This window comes from Jaculus jaculus, chromosome 1 (genome assembly GCF_020740685.1).
Source record: "Jaculus jaculus isolate mJacJac1 chromosome 1, mJacJac1.mat.Y.cur, whole genome shotgun sequence".
NCBI classification, from domain to species: domain Eukaryota; kingdom Metazoa; phylum Chordata; class Mammalia; order Rodentia; family Dipodidae; genus Jaculus; species Jaculus jaculus.
Genome location: NC_059102.1, coordinates 51,523,250 through 51,540,992, shown reverse-complemented (window position 1 = coordinate 51,540,992; position 17,743 = coordinate 51,523,250). Strand labels below are relative to the sequence as shown.

At 40.5% G+C, this 17,743-nt stretch overlaps 1 protein-coding gene across 2 annotated transcripts in view; it reads left to right on the top strand.

The window, feature by feature from the left end:
- Il33 (interleukin 33) overlaps positions 1-17,743 on the top strand; it is a 191,090-nt gene that overhangs the window by 133,290 nt on the left and 40,057 nt on the right. The window contains exon 1 of one of the 2 annotated variants that reach the window (XM_045139117.1): positions 3,805-3,847. The exons of the other annotated variant lie outside the window; for it this stretch is intronic. The gene's annotated coding sequence lies outside the window, so the exon portion shown is untranslated. Of the gene's footprint in view, positions 1-3,804; positions 3,848-17,743 lie in introns of those variants that run through there. 2 annotated transcript variants of the gene reach the window in all.

The window sequence follows — 17,743 nt, the reverse complement described above, 5'->3', positions numbered from 1 at the left end:
AGTTCCCCCTTTCTTTCTGTCTCCCTCATTCAAATAAAGTAATAAAAACATTTTTAAAAAAACACTTTAGGGGCTGTAGAGATGGCTTAGCGGTTAAGCACTTGCCTGTGAAGCCTAAGGACCCCGGTTTGAGGCTCGGTTCCCCAGGTCCCACGTTAGCCAGATGCACAAGGGGGCGCACGCATCTGGAATTCGTTTGCAGTGGCTGGCAGCGCTGGCGTGCCCATTCTCTCTCTCCCTCTATCTGTCTTTCTCTCTGTGTCTGTCGCTCTCAAATAAATAAATAAATAAATAAATAAATAAATAAAATAATAAATAATAAATAAAACACCTTAGTCTTTCCCTTTGAGTATTTTTTCTACACAAGCACCAGAATCTGTATGACATTTTTTCTATGGACAACCAGGGTTTTGTATTTTAATGAGTTACCTTTTAAAATATTTTATTTTTATTTACTTATTTTTTATTTGAGAGAAAAAGACAGTGAGAGATGGCATGTCAGGGCATCCAGCCACTGCAAACTAACTCCAGATGCATGTGCCCCCTTGTACATCTGGCTCATGTGGGTCCTGAGGAATCGAACCAGCGTCATAGGCAAGTACCTTAAAGTTAAGCCATCCCTACAGCCCTAATGTGTTACTTTTAAAAGATATTATTTAATTAAATTAATTTATTTATTGAGAGAGAAAGAGAGAGAATGGGCATGCCAGGGCTCTAGCCAATGCAAGTGAACTCCAGACGCATGTGTCACCTTGTGCATCTAGCCTACATGGGTACTGGGGAATCAAATCTGTGTCCTTAGCCTTCGCAAGCAAGTGCCTTAACCACTGAGAAATCTCTCCAGCATCCCTATACAAAGAAATTCTTTAAGCAAAGAGAAATAAGTAAACATGCCCATTTTTTAACTTTATAGTTTAAAGTTTACTTTTAACTATAAATTAACCTTAAATGTTTACTTAAGTTTTAAGCCTTACTTAGTCTTTGAACTTGGTTGTAAATTACATCTTTAAACAATGTAACTTTAAAAACCACAAAATTATACCTATACGTATGTATGTGTGTTTTCACTCTCACTTTCTCAATCTCTCTGAATGCCAATGTTTAAATCTAAAGTGCATACTACCTTGCTCTTTTATTTCTTGCATAAGAAACCCAAAACTCAAGGCAGGGAAGATGTGATGGTTTGATTCAGGTGTCCCCCATAAACTTAGGTATTCTGAACGCTAGCTCCCCAGCTGATGGATATTTGGGAATTAATGCCTCCTGGAGGGAGTGTATTGTTGGGGGCAGGCTTATGGGCTTTATAGCCAGTTTCCCCATGCCAGTGTTTGGCACACCCTCCTGTTGCTGTAGTCCACCTTATGTTGGCCAGGGGGTGATGTCCACCCTCTGCTCATGCCATCGTTTTCCCCTGCCATCGTGGAGCTTCCCCTCGAGCCTGTAAGCCAAAATAAATCTCTTTTTCCCAGAAGCTGCTCTTGGTTGGGTGATTTCTACCAGCAATGTGAACCGGACTGCAACAGAAGATGACTCAGTAGTTAAAGGGCACTTGCTTTCAAATGCTGCCAGACCATGTTCAATTCCCAATGCACTCACATAACCTACACTAGACACAAAATATGTCACAAGTGTTTTGCAATGGTAAGAAGCCCTGGCACCAGTGCACCCCGCTCACCATATAGACAAATAAAAATGAGAAAGAAACCCAACTTTGTTGCATAGTGATTCATACTGAAATTCTTTGCTGTAACATAAATTAAGTTCTCAGCCACCTATCAGTGGAGGTCCCTAGGGGAGAATCTCAGCTTTTAGCAAGTGACATTTGACTGTGATTCCTATTTCTGTCTGCTGTTGATAAATCCTATTTGGGAATCAGTGGCTTAGGGATTATCTTTCCAACACCTATGATGAGAACTGAGAGAGGGCCTGTGCCATTGGCTTCCACAGAACAAACACTGGGTGTGGTAGTTTGATTCAGGTGCCCCCGCCCCTGTGTGTGTATGTGTTCTGAATGCTAGAGTCCCCAGCTAGTGGCAATTTGGAAATTGGCACCTACTGGAGGTGATATATTATTGGGGGTGGGCTTATTGGTGTGATAGCCAGCTTCCCCTTGCCAGTGTTTGGCACACTCTCCTGCTGCTGTTGTCCACCTGATATTGGCCAGGAGGTAATGTCCACCCTCTGCTCATGCCATCGTTTTCCCTGCCGTCACATCACAAAGGTTCCCCTTGAATCTTTAAGCCAAAATAACCCCTTTCCTCCTACAAGCTGCTCTTGGTCCAGTGTTTTCTGACAGCAACGTGAAGATGACTCCAATACTGGGCTTATCAGGAGACTCTATATTCTTAAATCTTGGTGCCATTCATTTAATAAGCAGCACTGTTCTTCTTAGCCACCTCTCTTGTCAAAGCAAAAAATGAACTAACAATGACACTGAGAACAAAATCAAGCATCAGCTTGATATCCACCTGGCATGGGTAGATGTCTGGTGGTTGGCCAGGGTTTCTTTCTACCCACAATTCAGGTTGCAGTCCCCAGGTGCTCATGAGGAAGGGAAATGAGGGGCACAGGGTAGGTTACATTCTTCCTGAGTCATCTCTCTTATCTTTACATGTGGTGTGCTAACAAGTCAACCTCTAACAGATTTCACTAATTGTAAAGCAAGTGTTCTAAAAACCTTAGATTGGGTTACGGGGTATAACTCATTCTTCCTGGTTTGCAGGAAGGTAGGTGTTCTGAGAGTGCCCTCCATCTATCCTTAAGTTCCTCTCCTCCCCTTTACTCTCAATTCATTCATATCCCCCTTGCAGGACTCTGAACCACTACCTAGTGCTCCTGTTCCTTCCTCAAGACATATCTGCCCCCTGTGGTACAGTGCAGGCACCTCCTAGCTCCTCCAGTACTGCACCCCAATATCTGAGGCCATGTATGTCTACCACTAGGGCTCTGTGGGAACTGCCATTCAGTATGTGGGGAAGGAGCACTCATTCCTTTGAGAGGGGAGGGAGGGCCTGGTCCTCGTTCAATGCAAGATCAGTATCTTTCCAGTGAAATTTCTACACAAGGCAAATACACTTATCTCTGGAAAAAGTCTTTTCTCTTCAAACTAACTAGTCTGTTTGATGTGAGAAGAACAGACTATTGTCTTAATTGTGACTTCACGTATTATTGAATAAGTCACCTTTGTCCAGTTGTCCTAAAGAACTTTGTCTTCTTTCCTGGTGTGGATTCTTCAATGTAACAGTATTCTCAGGTGATCTTTTTTTTTTCAATTATGATAGCTAACTTTGTTGCTTTGTGGTCAGAGTAGGGAGACAGGCCAGGTACATCGAGATGCATGGAGTATCTGAGAACTGTTATTTACATATAAGCTATACTTACCTGCTATGCAATAGGAAGTGATCTTATTATAAAGACATTCAAAGAATTTCAAAACCTAAATTGGCATCTTAATGAAGGTTGCAAATTAAGGAACCAGTGACCAAAAGTTAAAATTAAACAAGCAGAATAATGACCATATGAACAGGGCTGAAGGTGGAGCTTTGAGGTTGAACTTGGAAATCTAGAGTTTACAAGCTCAATTATGAAGGGTAGGGGCAAGGAAGAGTTACGATCTGGAGATGGGAGGGGGCTGCAGGTGACAAAATTCTGTTGTGAGTTGGAAGAACAAAAAAACAAAAAAAGGGTGGTTTTCTAGGTATAAAAACTGATCAAAATTCTGTCCGCCCAGATCTTCCTTCTAAGACCATTTGGATCTCTGCCAAACTCTGGGTAATAAAAAGAGACTGCAGGCTCTCTGAATGGAGCAGACGTGTCAGCTGTTTAAGGGGAGAATCAAGATCACAAGGTAAGCCTAAAGCCAAAACTGTGAGAAATTCTCAAGTAATGTTTTGTAAAGAAAGATTTTAGAAACTATGAGAAAGTGGGTTTTATTTTTTCTTATTATTTCTGCAAAGCAAATTATTTGGCTGATTTGTTCTTACTCTTGGCAATGTAAACTGTGTGGATGGTTAGCAGTTGCTAATTCATAATCCCATTTTGCTTCTTTTGGGTGATTTGCACAGTAATATACTGCCTAACTAGATTGTGGTAGTCTTTAAATGCTCCCTTCTTCCACAGTGAAACCTGATAAAGCCAGCTGTTAATTTTTTTTAATTTATTTTTATTAGACATGGACATACTTAGTATGTACACAACACGTGTTGGTACCATCCTTTCCCTCATCCCTTGCACCTTTCCCAAGGAGGCCCTCCTAGCTGGGGATGCAGGTCAACCCCTGGGGACTGTGGCTGGTACATTGTGGGGGCAGCAGTCAGCTATGGGGAGAAGCGGAGGGCGGGGGGCCGGGGGTCTCTGTGCACCAATTGTAATTGATACTCTTCTGCTTACTCAAGACGAACCTACTAGCAATTGTTTACAAGTAATTTTAAGTACAAAGGATAACAAAAGAGCAGACTGAGAAAGCATCTGTGAAAAAAAAAATGCCAACCAAAATGGATAAATTAAGAAAACTCATCAATTGATACTTCACTTAGAGACTTTCTTTTGAAGGTTACCTTTTCTTTTTATTCCTGACAATTTTTCCTTCTCACCATTTTCTCTGCCTTATCTCTCCATACTTTCTGCCTTCCAATTATTTTAGTAGAGAAAAGGACACAGCATGTGGAAGTGTGCACCATGTCTGCGTGTGTGCCTGAGACTTAAGAGTGAGTGTCCAGGGCGACCTGGGGTTGCCTTGGCCTCCTCTGGACCCCGCTTCTTCAGCCTAAGTCACCCTTGTGCGGCACTGCGATCCAGTGCTGTGCCCAACATCTCGACCTATTGCTTCTTGATGTTCGTCATTGGACTTCCTCTCAGAGGAGAAATAATTCTGAGCTCAGGAAACCAAAACCCTGTGTTTCTCAAAGGTAGGGGCCCTGGAGCCTTTTCACGCAGCCGGACAGTTGCGCAAACAGTTAATGCAGCGTGAGCAAACTTCACTCTCCTCAGCTCCAAATTCACATTTTATCCATTCTTCTCTGAAAGGACTTGGAAACTTCTAGTCAACTTTGATTTGTGACTTTGGAAGGGATTTTCTTAGCAACCTAGATGTCATTTCTTCTCATCACTCGCAGCATGTATAGCTAGGATGTACCTCTCTCCCTCTTCCTATTCATAGAGAAGAATTCTGACGTGAATTTTAACTTTCATGTACTAGCTAAACAGGGTTGAAAGTAAGAAAAGAGACTGAGAAATGATTGCTGCCATTGCTGGCCAGGGTCTGATCAGGTTTAGAGGAAGAGTTAGTAACAAACCTCTGGGAATATGAGTGTCAGTTGTGCAAAGTTCCGCTCAATTGTGCAAAGTTCCGCTCCATTTAGGAATTAAATCATTACTGGTAAATATTGCAGAGGGATGTCCTGGAAGAAGAAAAAAATGTGTCTGGGAATGTTTATGCCAAAAGTCTGATAACATGAGTTGGTTTCTTTTTTTTGACATATTAGTATGACTTTGCCAAAATTGATGTATCTTTTACTCAACAAGTTGACATTTTGGCAAACGTTCTAGGACTCAAGAGGGCCAGAACTTCCTTTCTTTGCACACCAAATTGCAATAAAGATAGAAAATTTGAGACTGGAATGAATTCTTTAAAGAATAAAATGAAACCTTAAATCGGTTGAACAATACAAAACAACAGTTGGTTCAATGACTTTAGGAAATTCCTAAATTAGAGCATCTAATCTCTTCACTTCCTTCCCTTTCTATTTGTTGGTATCAGGTGGCAAAAGGAACCTTTTCTTCTTCCCCTCCTCCTCCTCTTCCTACTCTTCTTCTTCCTCCTCCTCTTCCTTCTTCTTCTTTTGTAGTGCTGAGAGTTGAACTCAGGAAACACTCTACCACTGAACTACATCCCGAGCCTGTACAAGGAACTTTCAAGGGGACATAATCTTGGAGTGCAGGCAGAGCTCATGATGAGAGGGGCTTAAGCAGGGGGCTCGAGGGATGGGATTGAGGACATTCCTCCCTGTCACAGACTGGTGGCACATATTGTCTTATTACTAGTAAGTTATGTTATACCCATGAGGGTTTTGTCTCATTTTGTTTGGATTATTTTAGGACATGAGTGTGATACAACACAATAGTAAAATCCACAGTTAGTTTTTAATTAATTTTATTTTATTTATTAGAGAGACAGATAGAAAGAGGAAGATGGGGGAAGAATGTGTGTGCCAGGGCCTTCAGCCACTATAAGCAAACTGCAGATACATGCGGCACCTTATATGGGTCTTGGGGAACGGAACCTTGGTCCTTTGGCTTTTCAGGCAAACACCTTAAGAGCTAAGTCATCTCTCCAGCCCAAAATACACAGACTTTCAGTGGCAGACAGGACTCAGACCAGTTATCTGGATATCACTGATTTTGAATATTACTAACTTTCCTTTGCTTGAGTTTCCTAGCCCTACCCCCCAGTATAAAATGTGAAATGCAGGCTAGTGAGCCAGCACTTTAACTGCACTCAAGAGTGTTGTAATGGGCACAGCAAGTTAGAATCAGTCACTAAAGGTAACGGGTCCATCACTAAGCAGACATTTGCTTTGCATTGTTCTGTTCTAACCTCACAGAACCTCTTCATTGTCTTCTCCACTTATGAAATTAAGAAAGTGAGATTTGTAATGATGGAACCTACCCAAGTTGACAAGCACTGAAGTTCAGGTCAGAAATTAAAATCTAGAGCCAAGTCCCAATATGAAAAAAGGACTAAGAAATAAGCATGCTTCTAAACCAAGTTTGTAAATGAATCTCTAAATCCTATTTGGGAAGCAATTCTTAAATTTAGAGTTCTCATAATTTTCAAATGTAAAAATATTAATGAGAAAACATTCAAATCTTCCACCTATTTCTGCAGGGTCCATTCCCTGTTACCTTAGGGGAGGGATCACTGCTAGCTACCAGCTCTTCTGTGATGGCCTGCCCTTGCTATGAACCAGGAGATGCTACCCACAGACATGGTTGGGTGCTTTATGTTTTTTTTGTTGGCATGGGGGTAGTTCAATATAGGGTAGTTCAATATAGGCTGACCTGGAATTCACTCTGTAGTCCCAGAGTGGCCTCAAACTCATAGCACTCCTCCTATCTGTGCCTCCGAAGTGCTGGGATTAAAGGTGTGCACCACCATGCTCACCTTGTTTGGTTGCTTTACTTTTAATCAGCACCTACTCTACATCTAATTCCCTTCCACTCATAAATTAAATTATCATAAATTTCCCTGGCAGTATTAGTGCATCTGAGAATGCACTAAATATATAACCAGAAGAATGTTTTTGTTCACCAATCCTCATAGAGTTTCTAATAAGGAATATTTTCTTAAAGAGTCAAATAGAACTTCATGGTTTTGTTCATCTCCTTCACTCACTTTCAGCCACTTTTAGTCAGCTGGCATGTAATCTCAGATATTTAAGAGAAGATAACTCATAAATTTATATTTTATTTTCTTTTCTCTTGTTTTTGAGACAGAATTTCACACTATAGCCCAGGCTAGCCTGGAAGTCACTATGTAAGTATAGACTGGCCTTGAATTTGTGGCAACCCTCTTGTCTCAAGTTCCCAAGTGCTGAGACTATAAATGTGAGCCACCATAAAAAGAAAATACACCATGTATTTTCTTTTTAAATAAAGGAATTACATTGGCTGAGGAGATTGTCTGCAGCTAAAGATGTTTGCTTGCACAGCCAGCCAGCCCAGATTCAATTTGCCTGTAACCACATAAAAGTAGATGCACAGTGACACATTGGAGTTTGTTTGCAATGGCAAGAGGCCCTGGTGCACCCATTTTCTCTCTTACTCAAGTAAATAAATAATTACATACATTTGATTGTGTGTGGGGTGGGAGATGCACATCCCATTGCTCATATTGGAAGACAACGTTGGTCCTTGCCTTTCAGCTGTTTTAGAGAAGATCTCTCTTATTCACTGTTGAGATTCTCCTGTCTCTGCCTTCCTTCTTGCCTAGATGTGCTGGGATACCACATGCTAGTGCTGTAGCATCTGGCTTTTTGTGGGGACTGAGCTCTGAACTCAGGTACTCATGCTTAGATGGCAAATGCTTTATCCACTGAGCCATCTCCTCAGCAGGGTCTCTAGGCTTTTAACACTTGTTTTCATTGGAGAGCATATGTAGCAGACAGCTTCAGGTTTTCTGAGATGAACTTCCAGACCAGGCACAGTTGTGGAGGAAGAAATATTTATTGAAGCTTATAGATACAGGGGAAGTTCCATAATGGCAGAAGAAGCTGACCAGCTCTTACAGGACCAGGCAGAGAGAGACAGAGAGAGAGAGAGAGAGAGAGAGAGAGAGAGAGGAACCACAAGCCCAAAAGCCAGAAGCCACACTGCACAGCACACTTTGCATATCTTTAGATGGAAATCTCAAACCTACCACCACACCTTAAAATCCGCCCAGTGAAACTGCCTCTGGCCAGGTGGCTGCAGATGCAAACTACAAAGTAATAAAACACTGAATATATTGAGGGCCATCTATTCAAACTACCACATTCTTCCCCTGGCCCCCAATAGATTCATAGCCATCACACATTGTAAATTACACTCAGTTCAATTTCAAAGGTCCCTATAGGTGACCAATTTAAGATAGTAAGTCCTGTAAAATCAAACAAGTTAAATACTTCTAACATATAAAGGCACAGAGTAAACAGTTTCAACTGGTATAATGCATAGCATAGAGAAACTAAAACAATGCAAACTCAACCACCATCAAGCAATCATCAAACTGCTGCAGTTCAAGTTCAATATAACCAGAGACTGCCAGTCTCCAGAATTTTCAGTTCCACCCCTCCAGCTTGGCAGAGTAGCCAGGGAACACTAACATCCTAGGCCAACAGTATACTCCATGGTAACCCTTACACAGTCCTGGTACATCCAAAACATCTTCAGATCTTCATGCAAACCACAGTCCATCTTCCAAAGGCTCTTTCAGCCTATCAAGGCATCATGCCCTGCCTCATGCTGCATCTCAGCAGTGGCTCCTGGAACCATGTGCAATTCACAACCACTCCTCACATCTTTCATGCTTCTGAAACCAATACCAGTTGTGCAGGACACAGCCATATTCTTAATTTAGGGATGAAATAAATCATAACCTTGAAAAGCAGGTTCGTTCTCCAGTCAACTCTTTCAAAAGAGTTTGCATTTCTATGATAGTCTTTCCTCAGGCATCCTTTACAATGTTTTAATGTAAAAGAGTCAGACCATCTTCTTTAAGATTGCTAATGTGTTTGACAATAGCAGGTTCCATAACTTAAACCAGTCTCGGTGCCTGTAATTTTAATTTGCTTAAGGTTTTCCAGCTTAAAAATCTTAAATCTCTCAGTCCAATTATCTTTAGCCAAGCATAGCAGTCCATTAGAATTTAACCTTGATTAAACTCTCTGGGCCTGGGCAGTGGAACTCAACCAGCCCTTATGCCAGTATCCCAGTCCCAACAAAGTTCTCTGCAGCCTTTCCTTCCCCTTAGAAAGTTCAGAAGCCAAGCCTTGAAGTTCAATACTGTCTGCACTTAGCATTTTCAAACTCTCATCAGAATAGTCCATAAAACTTGGCTTACCACTCCAAAAGGCATCTTCAGTTGCAAGCACCAAATCCATGCCTATTCCTCCAAAACAAAAGTTCCAAAAGAGCAACATCCACATGGTAAGGTTCATCCCAGCTCACTCCTTGGTACCAACTTCTGTAGCAGACAGCTTCAGATTCTCTGAAATGAATTTCCAGACCAGGCACAGTTATGGAGGAAGGGATATTAATTGAAGCTTACAGATCCAGGGGAAGTTCCATAATGGCAGAAGCTGACCAGCTTTTACAGGACCAGGCAGTGAGAGAGAAACCACAACCCCAAAAGCCAGAAGCCATACAACACAGCACACTTTGCATATCTTTAGATTGAAATCTCAAACCCATCACCACACCTTAAGATCTGCCCAGTGAAACCACCTCCAGCCAGGTAGCAGCAGATGCAAACAAAGTCATAAAACACTGAATATATTGGGGTCATCTATTCAAACTACCACAACATATTAGAACAAAACATGAACTTTATTAACTCTGAATTTATTAGTTCAAGATTTCTCCACCCTGAAGTTATATTTTCTACTATCTTTATATGCATATTGTGAATGCCCTGTCCACATTATTTGCAATCCTATTCAATAATACATTGTCAGTATAACTTTTTCCTTTGGACAAATTATCATTACTAAGTAGTATTAAACTTCCTTGAATACTAATTTTTCCAAACATTTAAAAAAATATTTTTATTTTGAGAGAGAAATAAAGAGAGAGAGAGTGAGTATGGGTGCACCAGGGTCTTCAAACAACTTCATGCATCTGGCTTTATGTGGTACTAGGTAATCAAACCCAGGTCATATGGCTTTGTAAGCAAGCTGGAGAGAGCAATCTCTCCAGCCCCAAAACTTCTAAACTTTCAGCCACACAACTAGGTACTAACATTCATTCTGATATAACTAATAATCTTCAGTTTCTTGTATTTATTTTCATAAGAAAAAAAGCCCTATTACTTGAATTGATATATAAATTATTTTTATGAAAAAGGTGTATTTTTTTATTCCACTGACTTATGAACATGTTTTATGAAAACATAATCATAAGTGTCACTATGTAGTGGTCAACTAATATAGTAAGCTGGATATTCTTAGCTTGAAAGAGAATATGTTGTACAGTTTGGAGGGTGCATGACTGGGCCAGGGGATGCTTATCTCTGGCTGTATACATATTATCACTTCTCAGTGCTGACAGATCTATGAGAGGAGACTCACACTTAGGAGCATTAAATCATTAGTATTCTGATAGAGCAATATATATATATATATATATATATATATATATATATATATATATATATATTTGCAGTGTTATCTTTGAGAATAGAGGTATTTAACAATCTATCACCTCAGGAGTTGTCACTTCAGGTGAAGCTACCAGGTGATCAAGACCAGGCTTATTAAAACTCCACTGAAAATGACCAGACAGCTATCAGGCAAATAGTGGTTACAGCCTATGAAGTTGGAATGGTTTGGACAAAATTCTGTCTTATCTTCTGGGTCAGGTTTTTATAGTTTTCATTTGTGATCACTGCAAAATTAAACTCCTATTAAACTGTGGGAATGAAACATCCAGGGTATGGAGGTATGGAGATATGGAGGGAGGCTTAGTTTATTCTGGTCAATGGCTAGGAACTCTCATTATCAGTGAGTGGAAATATTCTATCCTCTTAGCTTTTAAATAGCTTGTAATCAACTAATATTACCTGGTATACAGTGCTCTGCCCTATCTCAAAGATAAGACTGGACTGGTACTTTAGCTAGCTATAATATCTTATTCTTTTGAATCAGATCACCAGTTTCACATGTGGAAGCTTCTGTATACTGACTCACTTATTCTCCTTTCCAAACCCCCTCATGAGGGCTTGAGAGATGGCTCAATGATTAAAAGTATTTTCTTGAAAAACTTGATGGCCCAGGTGCAATTGCCCAGTACCTAAGTAAGGCCAAATACACAGTGGTGTGTATGTCTGGAGTTTGTTTTCTGGAGCAGCAGGAGTTCCCAGTAAACCCACTCTGTCTGTCTCTCTTTCTCTCCTTCAAATAAATAAATAAAATCTCCTCATGGGCTAGAGAAATGGCTCAACAGTTAAGACACTTGCTTACAAAGCCTGCCAGCACAGATCCAATTCTTCAGGACCCATGTAAAGCCAGATGTACCATGTGGTGCATATGTCTGGAGTTTGTAGTGGCAAGAGTTCTTGGTGCACCCATACTCTCTCTCTCCCCCTCTCTTCCTCTCCTCAAATAAATGTGTAATAAATAATAAAACTACCAAGCAGGGGGTAGTGGTGCACACCTTTAATCCCAGCACTCAGGAGGCAAAGGTAGAAGGATCACCATGAGTTCAAGGCCACCCTGAGGCCACAGAGTAAATTCCAGGTCAGCCTGAGCTAGAGTGAAACTGTACCTCAAAAAAGCAACAACAAAACAAAACAAAAAAACTACCTCATAATTTTTAATATGCATAATGGCTTTTAAGCATCTTGTTTTAATTTTTTATTATTTATTTTTATAAAATGGTTGTACTCTTAGATTCCCTCTTAGAGTCCCCAATTCTTTGGTGGAGTGATTGGTATTCATTGTGGGGACCAAGAGGCCTCCATCAGTCTCTGCAAGGGGAGGGGAGAGAGGAACATAGTGTCTCAGACTGTTCCCACACACCCTGAGACTCTTAGAATCTTTCCATCCCTCTTTCACAATGTTCCCTAAGCCTTGGCAGGAAAGATAAGGATCTGATTCAGTGTTGCATTCTCTGGAGCCTCTGGATCTCTGTTGTGATGAAGTTTGAGTGACTGCTGTGACTGTCACTGTTGCCCTGGAACTGATTTTCAGGCTGGTCTCAAGAGCAGTTGTTGCAGTCAGGTTCACATTGCTGTCAGAAAACCCCCAACCAAGAGCAGCTTGTAGGGGAAAAAAAAGATTTATTTTGGCTTACAGACTTGAGGGGAAGCTCCATGATGGCAAGGGAAAATGATGGCATAAAAATGGATGGACCTGGAAAGTATTATACTAAGTGAGGTAACCCAGGCCCAGAAAGCCAAGCGCCACATGTTCTCTCTCATATGTGGATCCTAGCTACAGATGATTGGGCTTCTGCGTGAGAATGAAAATACTCAGTAGCATAGGCCAGTAAGGTAAAAAGGAGACATAAAGGGTAGAGAAAGGAAGGGAGGAGGATACTTAATAGGTTGATATTGTATATATGTAATTACAATGATTGTAATGGGGAGGTAATATGATGGAGAATGGAATTTCAAATGGGAAAGTGTGGGGGTGGGGAGGGAGGGAATTACCAGGGGATATATTTTATAATCATGGAAAATGTTAATAAAATTTTTTAATTAAAAAAAGAAGAAAATGATGGCATAAGCACAGGGTGGACATCACCATCAAATGGGCAAGAGCAACAGGAGAGTGTAAAAAACACTGTCAAGAGGAAGCTGACTATAACACCCATAAACCTGCCCCCAACAGTACACTACTTAGGCTTTAATTCCCAAATAGCCATCAGCTGGGGACCCAGCATTCAGAACACCTAAGTTTATGGGAGACACCTGAATCAAACCACCACAGCCAGTATTTATATAACTGCTTCTTCTGTAATGACCTCTGGGCCTGGACAGATGAGGTAGAGGTGACCCTTTTCCTGGTAGACAGTTGGCTCTTTCTTCTTGAGGTATTGATGTAGTTTTAGTTCTTTCCAGTATTCTCTTCCTACTATAAAATAGAACAGATCCTGTAACCAAAAGTGAGAATGATATGAATAAAAAGAGATAAGCCTAGAGAGATATACTGATGTATATATTCATACTTCTTAACTAAGAGCAGTGGAGGTTCTCTTTGGAGCCTATGGCTTTCCTATTCTGGGGAACTGGCTTGGTTCTCAGAACTAGATATAATAAGTTCTCCCCCACTGAGCAGGTTTCATATCCAATCCATGACCAGTTGGTTACCTACATCGGCTGGCTGCCACCATTGCACAAGTGTGTACTTCTTGCTCAGCTATTTGATTTTATAACTGGCAGGATCTCATACATGTTCAATCTGTTGGCAGCTGATATTCTCCACTTTTCAGCACTATGAGGGCTAGCCAGGAAAGAACTAGATGCCCTCTCAGTCCCGGCATGGTCACTTGTAGACATGTTTGAAACAACCTGCTCAATTTAAAAATATTGATGTTGGCTTTTTATTAGCTTCTGGTAAGTGGGGATGCCTGCTGAACAGTTCATGAATAGAATGTTGACTAAAGATTTTAATTATGAAATATTTCATATGTTGAAGCTAATATACACAATGGTATGTGTAAATAAAAGTTTTGAAGAAAAACAATGAAATGTTGTACCTACTACTCAGTTACTAATTTCTTTGAAGACCTCTCTCTGTATGTCCTCCCATATCTCCTCCTTTCCTCAAGGAGGAAGTAATCATGAATTTATGTTTATTATTCCCTCTCTTCTTTCATGATTACATAAAATTTGATTTGCCAAGTTCTTCAGGGGGGAGACATATTGTTTTTATTACCTTAGGCTGGGCCTTGGATTCATGAGTCATACTCCAACCTCCCCAGTGCTAGGACTATGGGCATCAGCCACCACGTCCAGCTCAAAGTCCTGACATGTCATTTTATTTGGTCATTACTCATTCCTCTATAATACTTTGTGATTTATATGTATATAATATTTGTAATCATCTGTACACGTTGTTGTTAAATAAACCAACTGGTATTCTACTGTTTCATAGGAATAAAGTAGTAATAATAGCACTACAATGTTATATCATTTCCCAGAACTTTCAGGCAAACCTCCCTTTATACTTCATTGACCAGATCTGGTTTACCTTTCTACTCTTAGACTCACTGGGGCCTTGTTGTTGTAGCTGTGGGGTTTTGTTTGTTGGTCTTGTTCTGGACTCTCCTGAACCCATGTATATATATCCTGCCTTAGCCTCCAAAGAGCTGGAGTTTCAGGCATGAGCTACTATACCCAGCTTAGACCCGCTGTTGATTGACCACAAGATTGCCATGAATGGTATATGTTTTTTCAATTCTAAATTTCTTCTTTTGGGGAAAGAAAAGAAGATTTGTGAACTGAGAAACAAAATTTATTCCCCAACTTTCAAGTCCATCTAACTTTTCTGAAAAATTCCAACCATTCTTGTTTTCTTGTGCACACCTGAGAAGGGAAGCTTTGGATGTTATTCTAAGGATTCTATCATAGCATAAGAACACTTTTAACATTTCCATTAATGTGATTAACTTTTGGTTGTTTCAGGTTGGAAAACTTAGTCTTCAATTGGACATATTAGAAACACATATTTACTTATAACTGAAAAAAGGAATGTGTCTGTTTTCTGTCTGACCATTTCCCAACATGGGTCTTGACCTTCCTTTAAGTCTTTTGAAAATATTTTAATATTATTTAATTCTTATTAACTAATAAAAATCCTAAAAGCTAATTTAATTCTGTCAGTGAGTCTCTTAGACCACCACAACTGGGAATGTGGAATCCCTGTATTTTGGAATCCTGTCTGTCTTTCCCTTAAATAAAAAAAAGCTTGCAAGCTTAATTTTTAAAATTTTTATTTATTTTATTTATTTACATAGAGAGAAAAAGAGAGAATTGTGTACCAGGGTAGTTTGAATAGATGGCCCCCAATATATTCAGTGATTTTATTAGCTTGTAGTTTGGATCTGCAACCACCTGGCTGGAGGTGGAGTCACTGAGTAGATCTTAGGGTCCAGCCCGAAGGGGTGGTGGCAGATTTGACATTCCAATCTAAAGATATGCAAAGTGCCTAGTTCTGCCTGGAGTTCCTGAAGTGTGCTGTGGCTTCTTTCTCTCTCTGGACCTGTGAAAGCAGGCCAGCTTCTTCTGCCATTATGGAACTTCCCTTGGATCTGTAAACTTCAATAAACTCCTTCATCCATAACTGTGCCTGGTCTGGAAGTTCATCTCAGTGTACCTGAAGCTATCTACTACAAGAAATTGGTACCAAGAGTGGGGTTGCTGCTAGATACATGACTGCATGGCTTTGGCCTTTGATTTTCAAGAGAAATGTGGAAGAATTTGAAACCTTGGCCTAAGAGACACCTTGCAGTGCTATAAGTACAGCTTGATGGACTATTCTGGTCAGAGTTGAAAGACCTGAATGCAGTAAAAACTATGGTCTGTGAGGTTTGGCTTGTGAAAATTTGGTTTATTCCCCCACCCCCCAGATTAACAAATTGGCACCCTACCTGGTATGGTGGAATATAAGAAATGCAGGAAAGAGAGGGCCATTGAATTTGCAATATGGTCTTGTGTTTTGGAAATGGCCGTGGGCAGTGTGAAGGTGGTTTGCTGGATGCTTGCATGGAGACCTGATGGAGCCATGAGGATGCACCACAGATTGTAGAAGAGACCCAGTGGAGAGGCCAGGACCACAAGATGGCTGCTAAGGAGAGCTGTAGGCCCTGATAAAGTTTTCTAGGACTGTGAGTAGCCTAGCGGGAGGGGCAGAATTGGAAGTTCACAGACTTGTTGCTGGTTAGAATTATCAGACTTGGAGATTTGTCACTGGCTAGAGTCATTGGACTTGGAGCTGCAGAGTTTGATGCTTGCCCTGTTTAAATCTTTTATTGATTGGGTATTTCTTTTCTATGCCCAATGCCATCTTTTGCAGTGTGAATGTTTTTTTCTATGCTATGGCTTTTTTGGTGGAATTTTTGCTATTATGACTCAATTTGGATTATGGGAATGTTTGAACATTATTATGATTCGTAAAAAGTATGGCGACTTTTAAAGTTGAACTGAATGCATTGCCTTTTACATCATGTATAGTTATCAGTTTATGGGGTCCAGGAGCAAAATGTGGTGGTTTAATTCAGGTGTCCCCCATATACTTAGGTATTCTGAATGCTAGGTTCCCACCTGATAGAGATTTGGGAATTAATGCCTCCTGGAGGCAGTGTATTGTTGGGGGGCAGGCTTATGGGTATTATAGCCAGTTTCCCCTTACCAGTGTTTAGCACACTCTCCTGTTGCTGTGGTCCATCCATTGTTGGCCAGGGGGTGCTGTCTACCATTTGCTAATGCTGTCCTTTTCTCCTGCCATCATGGAGCTTCCCCTTGAGTCCATAAGCCAAAATAAACCTTTTTTTCCCACAAGCTGCTCTTGGTCAGGTGATTTCTGCCAGAAATGCAACACAGGACCTCTGCCTACTGCAAACCAACTCCAGATGCATGCACCACCTTGTGCATCTGGCTTTGGTGGGTACTGGAGAATCAAACCTGGGTCCTTAGGCTTTGCAGGTGAGTGTCTTGACTGCAAAGCCATCTTTCCACCAATCTTACACATTTTATTGATGTGTAACATATATGTAGAAAATACTACAACAATTGTACAAATTGTATCATGTAATGAATTGTCACAAAGTAAACATACCTATGTAATCATATAAAGAAATCAAAGACTACAGAACCCTAGAAGCCACCTCCTGTGTCCTAAGAACCTCTCCATCTCAAGGTTCACCATCAGTATGCTTTTTAGTATCATATACAGTCATGTGCTGCATAATAATATTTTAGTCAATGACAAACCACATGTACAAGGGTGGTCCCATATGATTATATTGTACATATGTTTGCTTAAGTATACTATGTTGTCTGCACAATTATGCATTTCTCAGAACAAATTACCATCACTAAGCAATGCATGGCTTATTACAGATATAGTTTTGAATTTCATATAAATTAATTCATATGCCACATACCCTTTGTTCCTGCCTTTTACTTAGCAATGTTTCTGAGATGAATCTGTGTTGGGCACTTATTTCATTTTCTGCTTATAGGTATATTACTAGGGCTACTATGAGGAGAATCAAAACTCATCAAAGTGCTGAGAATTAGTGACACTGGAGTGCTTGGTGCTAAACGAGACATTTATACTTCCTCCAATAGTCAGAAAACAATGCAGAAGAGGGGATAGAAAGAATGTAAGAGCCAGAGGATAGGAAGGAATGTTGTCATACAGGTATGACATGGCCTTATTGCATTCATGACCTCACAATGACTATTGTAACCTGTACAAGACTCACACGATATTGGCCCATCAATATTCCATCATGGATGATGGAGGAGGGCTTAAGGCCCCCA